A 12,500-nucleotide genomic window follows, 5' to 3' on the forward strand; every position below is an offset into this window, starting at 1 on the left:
TAAAATCATATAAAGAAAATTTAAAATTTTTACGAGAATCCTTTGTGACGTCGGCTCCCGGAAACGTTAAGATAATAAAGTAATCCCTAAGGAAGCCAAGACGACGCATCTATATCATTTTATTAAGATCCATGCCATTGTGCATGTATAAAATCTTTGTTTACATGTTCTCAAGCAGCAAGAAATTACTGATTGAAAACTCATTCAAGTAAGCATTCCTAACCTAAGTGCATGACCTTTCAAAGAAAGAACGGGCTGACACTAGCTAATTAATCTGAATACAATAAGCCAAATAAAAGAAATAATTCTGGTCCCACAACAGACAGTGACGTTAAGAGTACCCATTTATTACGCGATAAACTGTCGGTCACGTGAGTTCGCTATCCAGACCGAAGCAAACAGTAGTTTCTACCCTCTGAAAGAAGAAGGCTGAGCACTGGCCGGTACTGACCAGCCACCACGAGGATCTTTGAAGAAAAAAAAAAAAAAAAAAAAACTAAACTCACTTTATTCCACAGTGCCAATAATTTGCAGCACTGTCATCACTTGAATAGCCTCATTTCTCTCTCTCTCTCTCTCTCTCTCTCTCTCTCTCTCTTTTACCTTCCCTTCTTCCTTATCTGATTGTTGCAATCCCTGCAGGGGTGTAGAGTGTCTTTCCTCCCATATAGCCTAGTTGGACTCCAGTAGAGGGTCCCTAGGGAATACATTGCCAGCACCATAGCTACTAAAGAAAACAAAAGGGAACACAGAAGAGAAGGTTCTTCTGGGACCTAACCTGCACCAGTGCCTAGGGATACTGAGTGCCACCAGTGTGACCTGTACACGCACACCCAAACTAAGGAAAGCACCTTTGAAAGGGTGCCACGTCATTGAAGACTTCGCTTTTTCGGCCCCAAGTACTGTCGATCTGCTAGACGCCTCTTCCCCACTGGTAGAACCATGGCAGCCGAGCATTATAAAACTTTCCTGGGTTGGGGACGGGCGTAGTCCCCACCGCCCGGAACTTACCACTCAAGTTAAGGACAAGTGGACGACTTTGCCAAGCGGAGAAGGAAGAGAGACTCGAGCAGAGGGAAGTATGAAGGAGCAGAGGCAAAATGAAGAGGAAAGAGAAGCAGTTAGAAGGCACAGTAAGGAGTTAGCCTGCAAGAAACTGAAAGTGGCCCTAAAGGAGAAGGAGCTCGAGCTGAGAGAGCGAAAATGGAGAATGCCGGCTATGGCAGCCATCAAGCCTCCAGTCCTACACCTGCTGCATCAAACGCTCCCAATTCCTGAGCATCAATTCTAGTCCCTAAGTGGACTGAGGACGAGCCAGGTTATGGCTGGAGGAGATCGAGGCTCTTTCGATAACTACAGCACCACGGAGACGGAGAGAGCCTTGGCACTAGCCAAGCATATGGAGGGAAAAGGGCAGCGCTTCGCCACTGGAGAAGAGCCAGAGAGGCAACATGGCGGGAAGTTCAGAGAGTCACATAAAGGTCATGAGAGATAAACCCCAGAAAAAATGGAGACAACGTGTCTGTGAGGTCTTGCCAAGGAAGTCGGCTGTCTTGGACGGACTGGTATGTCACAAAACCCAGTCCGGCACGCGCTGGTTCGACTCGGCCTGCACGACGTTTCTGAGGATCTCTTCAATCGACCATGCTAGAAGACCTCTTCCAATGTGTGCCAGGGTTCTCGCAGGTATATCTTAACGAGCAAACAGCCCTCCACACTTATGGAAGCTTGTCGTGATGGCTGATTCGTGGAAACCTTCAATCAGTCGATAGCACCTCTCAGAAGCGAATCATCCCTCCGCCTACCTTCCCCGAACTCCACTCGTTCAAGAATGGACTGTCGAGCAAGACCATATGCAACCATTGGTGGCAGGCTGGGGCCACGCTGAGCTGAGGCCGATACAAACTCGGCACTGTATTACAGCCTAACCCTGGCTCAGGCCAGAAACACCGCCTCCCGGGATTCATCCGCTCAGCCCTCTCCAACAGTTACTGCAGGCCACTGAGCCCATCCAAAAGGCCCATGCAAACTCTGGGGGGCCAAGCAGCTACTACAATGCTGGATCTCCGGCCTGTCCACATCATGTCCCCACCACCAAATTTGTCAAACCTAATCAGCACTTCATTCTCGCGCTGGTCCACACCGGATCCTTTACCCCAGAGTATCTGGAAACCCAGTACATCCTCGTGGCCCTCTTCAGAGCATCTTAGCCTGCCAGTGACCCTTCCGGTCACAGACACCGCGGCAGCACATTAGCCTGACTACTAGGGCCTGGCGCAGCTGGTGCCATGGTTGGACGAAGAAACCTGGTGGGAAATGAAGTGATAGAGGGCCACACCATCACCTGCCTTACTGTCCAACTCCAGGGTATGACACCTGGGGCACGAGTACCACCGCCACCGGGCGTGGTAGGTGGAATTGCCCGAGTGGCCTTCTTGTTGGGCTTTGGGACTTTCTGCGGAAGCCCGCCACCAACGCCACCTCGCAGCCACGCTACTTCCACGGAGGCCCCAGTTGTAACTCCCAAACGACAATCCCACCTTCCGCCCACCGGGCGGTCCGGAAGGGCGCACCTAACCTATTTCAGGCCTAGCCCTCCAATCGCGAAGGGCTGGCCTACCAAGAGGTCCTCCGCTAAGAGAGATTCAGGAGGAGAGTACTGCTTGCAGGACGTGCAAAGGGCAGACCACTCTACAAATTGGGAGGCCTGGCAAGCAACGCCCAGCGGACGCCTCTCTAACAAAACTCTAGGAGAGGCTATGATCTCTGCTGGGGCAGGAACTGCCGCAGCCAAACCTGCGGTCGTCCGAGAGAGGCTGTACCGGGACCCTTGTCAGGCATGCTCTGACTCAACTGCCAGTGCCACGGCGTAGCACTGAGCAGTGCCAGACTCCGTCCGCCACGGACGTTGAGCTACCAACAATGAAAAAGGCCCCTATGCCGTTCTCACGAATCATGAGGCTTAACTTCTCCGGGATTGGGATTCCCCATGAAGCTGATCATTAGACGGAGAGCCCAAGCACTCGAACCTTTCTTGCAATTTGACTTGCGGATGAACCCCCTGAGGATCGAAGTGGTACCCTTCCTTGAAGACCAGAACTGGCATCCTCGGATTTAGAAGTCGAGGATCAGCTTCCGCCTGCTGTCGAGCAGCTGGAGTAGGGAGTCCTCCCGCAGCTTTTTGCAGTTGCCCTGACTTCGCGCTCGCGAGCCTGGCCTGTCCTCGAGTCGTGCTCTATCACCTGCCAGGGCCAGCGCATTGATAGGCCTTGGAGAAACCGGCGAAGAAGCATAAAGAAGGGAAGTGGAAGAGAGCCTAGTAGCTGCCGAGCTTATACGCCATCCCGGGCACTATGCCCTCTCGCACAGTGCCCTAACATCTAAGAGTGATCCTGGCCCTTGCCCAGAGGAGGTAGCCAGTGTGATCTCTCTTCCTTCATTGTGCATAGCCTAGGCCACCTTAAAGTACATCAATTTAGTAACCTTAACTTTCCACTCACACCGAGCCACAGTGTAATCATGTAAGTAGTATAACTAATTCAGTAATCTTTAACTACATTAGAACGAGCCACTGATGCTCGTGACACGCATGGCCTAAGACCCCAGTGAGGCACCCATTTATCATATGTGAGGCAACTCACACTAACTAGTAAATTTTAATTGCATTAAACATAAAACCATGTTGTAAATTTAGTTAGCATTAACTCTTATGTTGGTGCTACGGTCAAGTTAGATAGGTTAGGCCAGGAACATCATAGAATGTACCACTAGGCTAGGTCCAAAACACATCTTGGATTGTAGGAGTGCAGCCTTATAATAACCGTGAGCACCTTCTAATACTATTAGAATTCAGTTGGTTAGGATTATAGCCTGTGTCCCATTCAGGTTAGGTAGTTCTGGTAGCTAGGTAGGCTAACCAGGACTAATCTGCTCAGGGGAAGGAGAGTAACCTAATGAGAGGCGAACAGCTTGCTTATATAGACCTCACACTGCAAGGGAGTGAAGGCCCTTTGGTGAGCTTTATAATATTACTGTCTCGCCCATGTAGTTAGGTGAGAAATATTAGTCCATTGACTTCACAGAGAACACCCTGCCCGCCGGGTAGGCTAGGCACTAAAAATAACAATCACCGCAGTAGACAAATGGCGCCCGCATAGGCTGGCAAGTTTGTAAACAAAAGGCGCTAGCACAGGGATCCAAGCCCAGAGGGTTTGTCATCAATGACCCCTAGTTATGGTGGCCCTAAGCTTTATTCTATGCATTCGACGGCGCCTTGCCAAGGTCGGATTGCCCAAGTGTATAAGCCCTCACCTGGCGTGGAAACGGGCGAGGCCGGGTCAGGAGAGATTCCAGCGGGTCGTTGAACCAGGTGACGCCATGCGGGCGTGCTCGAACGAGCATTCTTTGTTCTTTATTACTTTTCCTACGCTCTAACTTTAATTAGTGAATTGGGAAGACCGGGCGAATACGACTCCTGAGGTCCCTTCGCTTATGCAGCGACTGACATTCACGGTAAGTCCGATTCTTGTTGAAGCTTCATTTCGATTGACTAGTACTCTTTCTGTATTTGGCATTTTTTCTTTTGTTTTCTTCTCCTTCCAGCTACCACTTGGTGTATATGTGTTTCATGAAGTCTAGATTAAGCCTAATTCTCATATATTGTTACTTCAACCCCAAGTTATTCCAGTAAAATACCTAGGATTTAGGTAAGTAAAATCAGGTTAAATCTCGATGCTTTGTATGCCTCAAGGTCCTAATGTTTGGAAGAAACTGCTATGCTTAAAATCAAATTCATCTCAAATATTCTTTTGTTAAGGCGTTACAACCCTTTTAATCATGACCTTTGGCTAATTAACGACTGTCTTGAGGTTAACTTTTGCTTCAAGTGCGGCAGGTTACGGTAATCTTGGTTTGCAGGCCGTAAAATTACGTGAAATTGAATAATAAGCATGATCAAACTCAAGACCGATCACAATGAACAATATATATATATATATATATATATATATATATATATATATATATATAGAGAGTAATATATATATATATATATATATATATATATATATATATATATATATATATATATATATATATATATATATATATATATATGTTATATATATTAGCTCACACATTGTTACAGGTGAAAATAAGAAACGGGTGAAGTCCCGACGTTTCACTTTGTTTCCAGTTACTGACAGCGACCGACAGCAGAGCGTGGAGACATCACAACAGTATTAATAGTACGAATACAGCACGTTGGGACTTCATATCCTCGCTCAGGTCGGTGTTTGTAGGAGTGGTTTTAAAATTATTTACAATAGGACTAGGACATTGCTACAACAGATTATACCTCAATTAGATCCACCATTGTCATGGGAGGCGGAGTTTGGAACCATTAATATTATTATTCTTCGCATTAAAGTTTACAAATATGATAATCCTGTTTTCACAGATCTTATCGCTATCTTTTAAAGCTTAAATAATTTATGTCTCCCTTGATATTAGCGATCAGTATTTCGATCGATATTCATATTGGCGGTTGTAACTTCTTTTATAAAGCTAGATTCAATATACCTTTTCAGTGCAATATTGTAGGCTACTAATTTTGCTTCTCAGTTGATAGCATGACAGCTCACTAACATGTACAAATATAACACTGTTCTCTTGCGCATATCCACACATTTTCTGTTGTTCAATTTTTCCTGCAGCTTTCAAGTTTGCCAATATGTGCCAGCTCACAAAGATTACACGGAATTTATATACACACTTTGTCTGGGAGTTTTGATAAGAATATTTTCATTGTTATTGTTTCTAAATGCATTATTAACACTGTGTTCTTGAAGATGAGGGATATCTTCATATTATTATTATAGTAAAATGCTGTACTTTTGTGTTGTAATTTTTTCTGGTTTTGATATAATCTTTTAACGCACAATGCAATTGTTTATCGCTTGAATTATCAGATAGCTGTTCGTATTCTCATCATATCTAGTTTCTGTCATCGTTCAGGTTACATACTGGTAATGTTTTGAAAGATGATGAAAACACTTGATTCTTTGCTCCATAGCTTTTGTTCAGTGAATAGTCGCTCATAGGAAGAAGCTATTAGTGGGTTTTTCTATACATACCTGAGTATTTCAAACCCACTACTACCTTCTTCTTCGTATGATTAACTAAAACTAAAAGTGTTTTCTCCATTTTCATCGTATTCCCACTGATGGTACTAATTGATGATCTGGCAAAAAGCTTCTACATCTCTGTCCCCGGCCACAAATTATGTCGTCACATACCAAACCACAACATTACGTGGATTATGTTGTTTAACATCTCTCTTTCAAAATTCCATATATAAGTTACTTAATACCGGTGATAGAGGGTTTCATTGCCATACCAAAATTTTTTGTGAGTAAATTTCACGCATTAAATCTAAATAAAGTCGAAACTCGGTCAGGACCTACACCTCGTTTCTTATTTTTCACCTGTAATGTGTGATAAATGAATCACGTACAAAAGTATACAATCATCAATGGATACTACGCGCTCCTTCCGATCTTTCTGCAGTTCTTTTCCTCATCTTGGAATATGCCAGTCACAGAATTTCCACACGCCCTTACTCAAGCTCATACTAACAAGGAAACACACACCTGCGGTTTTTACGTGAATGTCGGGATGAACAAGTGATACCAAGATCGTTCATAAACTTCAATTCCTTGCTGAAATTAGAAGACTAACCTTCGGTGAAATACAACGCCATATTGGAAAACATATCAACATCAAAACATTGAAACCAAAAGAATTTTGAAGATCCTACGAGAAAGACGACATTTCAGCTTCCCAATACCAATTAGATTGAGAGATTCCCTACGGAATATTGTCATGTGAAGATGAGGAACCAAGTGCATCGGAAACTGGAACGGAAACACGATAATAAAATGAAACTCGTTGATTGAAAGAAGCTCTGACCAACAACGCCAATCATGAATGTGTCGTCAACTTATCAAACAAACAGCTGGATAGAAATGTAACTAGTGCCTAGGTTACGGTTTAAATCTTGCTTTTATCTCCTGGCGGAAGGAACAGTGTGGAAATAACTAAAGGACTGTGTAATTTGGAAAAATATAGTGATTTAACGAATGAAGAAGGGAACATGGCTATGGAGTGATTTATGAAGCATGAAAAATCAGACACTACAAACGTCCCTAAAAGATTTATGGTTGCTATTAATGAACTGGAAAAGATAAAATATACACATGACAAAAGCAGATAACCAAAGCCCTTGTAATTTTAAATAAAAGTGAATATATAGAAAATGCAAAATCTTTTAGGTGATGATAACACATATAAAGAATTAAATAAGAACCCATAGACAAATGTGAATAGTGGTTTACCAAGAAAGTGAAAACCTGTTAAAAGGTAACGAAAGCCTTATAAAGAAGTTGTGTGACCTTCATCGCCATTTCATACATGTATGGTACAATAAAACTCACAAAGCAAACTTCTCCTGCCAGACCAATTATCAGTCTGCTGGTTCCATCATACAAGCTTGAAGCGAAGAGACTTAGTAGATATTCTCAACCCATTAGTAGGCACCATCTCAAAATGCAAATATCAAGAATAATGTGGACCTGATAAATAAAACTAAATAGTGTAGAGATTAACAGTGAATCCAGGCTTGTAAGTTTGATGTTGTATCACTATTCAAAGGTGCCAATAGACATCTGATGGTGCTTTTTATCTGAATCCGTTAGAGAACACACAGCTGGATATCCCATTTTCTAAAAGTACTTTAATTGAACTGATTAAATTATGTGTAAAAGATTGTAAATTTGAATTTAATGGTAAATTTTACTTACAAAATTTTGGTATGGCAATGGGAAACCCTCTATCCCCAGTGTTAAGTAACTTATATATGGAATTTTTGAAAGAAGATATTAAACAACATAATCCCAATGCAATGTAACATGGTTTAGGTATGTTGACGACATAATTTGTGTATAATAGGAACCAAGATGTAAAAAACTTCTTTTTGCCAAGTTAAATCAATTAGTACCATCAATTAAATTCACGATGGAAATGGAAATGATGGTGCTACTGCTTTGGATGTCCTCATACGAAGAAATAGTAGTGGGTTTGAAATATAGTGTATAGAAAACCCACTAATATTTCTTCCTATGCATTTCTATTCTGACAAAGCAATAAGGTTAAAAGCTGTGTTTCTACTCCATGTTTTTAAGAGCATTACGGTATGTAGCCCTGAAATATATTGATGATGAAATAGATATGATTAGGGAATGCAGGCAAGAAATTGAAATATCCTGATAGGCATTAAATATGCATTTGACGCGGCAAAAGACTATGTATCAAACCAGAAAGAACCTTAAGCAACACAAAAAAATTTGCTTTGTTTTGTCTTTATAATAATAATATGAAAGATATCCTCATCTCTCTTAAGAATTTTGGTGTTAATGTCGCATTTAAGAACAATATAACAATGAAAATGTACTTATCAAGAACTCCCCAGACAATACTAAAGGGTGTATATAAAATCTGTGTAAGTCTTGGTGGACAACTTTTATATTGGCCAAACTGGAAAGCACTGGAAAGAATTGAACAGCATAAGAAATGTGTGAGATATGCACAAGGAACAGTGGTATATTTGCATGTTAGTGAGAATAATCATGCTATCAACTGAAGGCAAAAGGATTGTATATTCTAATAATGCACTGAAAGGAACATCATTGAATCTGTTTTATAAAAGAAAGTTACAAACTATAATATGAATATTTAGCTATGGGATGTATAAACTTGATCCTCGAATATCAAAAGAAATTTGTAAATTGTTTAAACTTTAAGGTAGGCAGTAGAGATGTATGAAAATAGGATTATCATATTTGTAAACACAGTAATGAGGGGTGGTAATGTTAATGAGTTTCCAACCTACCATGACACCTGTCAGGTGTGGATCTGAGGTGGGGTATGGTCTGTTTATCAGCAATGTCCCCTGAGAGTCTATTGTGATTTTTAGCCAAATGAGTTTTGTAAGGCCACTCCTACCCTGACACCGGCCTGAGTAGGGATATGAGTCTCTAACGGGTTGTGTATGTCTGTCAGTACTATCTTGTAGTATATATATTTGTGATGTCTCATACCTGTATCAGTCCTCTGTCAATGGCTTGGAAATAAAGCTCGAAACTGTCAGGACCCACACCCTGCTTCTATTTTTCACCTGTGGTAATGTGTGATAAATGAATCACGTACAAAAGTGATATTAATTATATATATATATATATATATATATATATATATATATATATATATATATATATATATATATATATATATATATAGTTGGTAGATCTAAAGTTAGACAGCAGCGCCTGAATTGACATGAGGTGCCAACACAGGAGAGCTGAGCCAAGGGTAAGTGGAGCTCTATATGGCTTGTCCATGTACTTACCTAGATGGTGTACAGATCACACGGGACGTAAATGGCACTGGATGAATAATCGGGCTAGGTTTAGGGTGACCGGACCTAGATGTATCCCATACATATCAGATTAAGGTAGAAGATAGCCCCCCTCAGCCTTAGTCAAGCACTCATAATGGCAAGTGTAAAATCAATCACAGGCAAAAGCAAAACCAACTGGACCAAATGTTGTCTTTGCCAGGAAGACAAGAAAATTGAAGGTCTAACTTCACCCTTTGCCTTGTACATCATAATGCTGAAAATGATGGGTACGTAATGATTTCAGCCAGTGTGCCATTGTTCCAGGAGATTGGTGAAATGCCACTTAACTTTGACCCAGCAAGGCTGGATGAAGGCAGTGGTTTAGAGGCAACACTGTGACAAAACATGGCAAAATACCACAAGAGCTGTGGGGTCATGTTTAATAATGCAAAACTTGGTCGTGGAAGAAAGCAAAGATCTATGGTTGAAAGTAGTGAACCACTTGAAAAGCATGCTAAAGGGTGCCAAATGAGTCATGACAGTGAAGCATGCATTTTTTGTGAAAATGTGGCACCTGTATCAGATCTTCGACAAGTAATGACCATGAATCTCAACAAGAGACTCCATGAGTGCGCTCACATACTTAATGATGGTAAATTATAAACAAAGCAAGGTCAGGTGATGCAGTTGCACAAGAGCGGAAATACCATCTTCTATTGCTCACTGGCCTTTGCAATAGGGAGAGGTCCCATCTTAGAAATCTTGAGAAAGAACAATGTCACATTGAAGAACCAGATGTATATCCACTGGTTCTATCAGAGCTGGTTAATTATATCATTGAAACCAGCTTGAGTTTGGATGGTCTTGCCATATTTCTTCTTGCAGACATAGCCCAATTATACCGGCAGCCTGGAACAATTGGAAATTGCCTCACCCACTGTAAATACAACAAGATTACAGGACAATATATTAGCAGAAATCCCTGAATTAGCAGCACACAACAAGGAAGAAGTGTGTTACTTGCCTTGCAGAAAGATGTAGCTTCAGCCCTATCTCAGGCTTCTGACTACTCACATACACTTGTGATTGCTAGAGCAGCAAAGACACTGAGGGATCACATTCTGGATCATCAGTCCATGTTTGACGCAACCTTTGGTGAAGGATGCATCAGTGATGCCATACCTCAAAGTCTGCTCCAGTTCACTAGTATGGTCGAACATGGAGCAGACATCAAGTCACAGCTAAGATTTGACTCATCAAACCTGGCTATTGCTAAGCTCCTGCAGTACAACTGCTGCTGAAAACAGAAGGAAGGAGCAAGTGTACATCGACACTCAAAGGATAGGAAAACTCCTTTTCCAGTGTTCATGGGCATGGCTACCTCACCTCCATACTCGAGAAACACATCTCACTTCCAGACCAAAAGCCAGAGGCACATAACAGCATTATTGATGGTTCAACTTTGATCCATGCTCTAGCACCCAAAAGATCTAAGACTTTTGCAGACTATGCACCCCTTGACTTTCTGCCAAGAATTAGTGCCTGTGCTAATGCATACAGGTCAACACATAGTGTCTTTGATGTGTATAGTTCATCAAGTCTGACAGCAGACACACGGTCCAAAAAGGGACGCGGGGGACGACACAAGGTGACAGGAAAGAACATTACTCCTTCAAACTGGCAAAACTTCTTGAGGCACAATGGTGACAAGCCAGAGCTGTTTCACTTCCTGGCAGACAAGGTTGCTCAGATGTCTGCACTAAATTTGGTTATTGTGACCAAGGGAACCCAAGTACTTAGCACTCACAAAGTGAGTCTACTTGAGCTGGACAAATGTTCTCATGAGGAGGCAGACAGCCTCATCTTTGTCCATGCCAGATAGGGTGCAGGACAGGGAGCAAGTCTATCATGGCTAAAGCCAGTGACACATATGTCCTTGTCACTGGCCTGAGTGTGTTTCCAACTATGCAAAGCATGGGTCTGCAGTAGCTGTGGCTCGCATTTGACCAAGGACAGAGCCTTTGATGGATTGGCATTCACAACCTGTACAACAATGTTGGTCAAGAGAGGGCCAAAGGCATGCCATTCTTCCATGCATTTACAGGTTATGATGTGGTCTCAGCCTTTAGAAATAAAGGAAAGAAAACAGCGAGGTATACATGGGACATTTTTCCAGAGGCCACTTCAGTTTTTCCCAAACTCAGCAAGTACCCTCCAACCATCAAAGATGGTGATTTGAAGATTCTGAAGAAGAGTGTGGTCCTCATGTAGGACAGGTCAAGTACTGTTGACAGTGTGGATGAGGCCAGACTTGACTTGTTTGCCAGAAAGCAGAGACCATATGAAGTCATCCCTCCAACCAGAGCAGCTCTGCTTCAGCACACCAAACATTCAGCATATCAGGCAGGTTGTGATTGGGGTCAGGCAATTCTGTGCCAGCCAGAAGCTCAGAGTCCAGCTGAATGCAGTTGGGAAAAGATTGGCGAAGACTGGAAAGTCCCCCATTGCAAAGAGTTGTGAACAGCTTACAAGATGTGGCTGTAAGTCTGGTTGCCGTGGCAGGTGCAAGTGCTACAGGCTTGGGCTTATATGCACAGCTTTGTGTAGCTGCAAATCTGAGGTGTAATCATAATGTGAGGTGTAACTATAATGTTGCAAATGATGCGTCAGATACATCTGAATGAGAATTTCGTCTCGCTGAAGGGTGACACCGTGCATCTTTAAAATCTTGCTTTCATTTCAGGCTTAGAAAAAGACATTGAGACAGTGCTCAAGCATAGATAAGATACTTTGTTATCATACTCCATTATAGTCTTGTGCTTGTATACTTTTCAGTAACATTATGGGGTCCCTTTCCAAGATGTAATATTGATAATAGCCCAATAGAAATGCTAGAAACAGATTCTCTGGCCTCATAAATGTAGGCATAGATAAAAATTTCATGTCTCTATCTTTGTTAGTTGCAGAGTTATCAAGCAAAATGTTTCTTGGTGGCCATTTTGTACGCCATCTTTATCATAATGGTAAGTATAGTAGTAAGAGCTCT

The sequence above is a fragment of the Macrobrachium rosenbergii genome, chromosome 47, assembly GCF_040412425.1.
Source record: "Macrobrachium rosenbergii isolate ZJJX-2024 chromosome 47, ASM4041242v1, whole genome shotgun sequence".
NCBI classification, from domain to species: Eukaryota; Metazoa; Arthropoda; class Malacostraca; order Decapoda; family Palaemonidae; genus Macrobrachium; species Macrobrachium rosenbergii.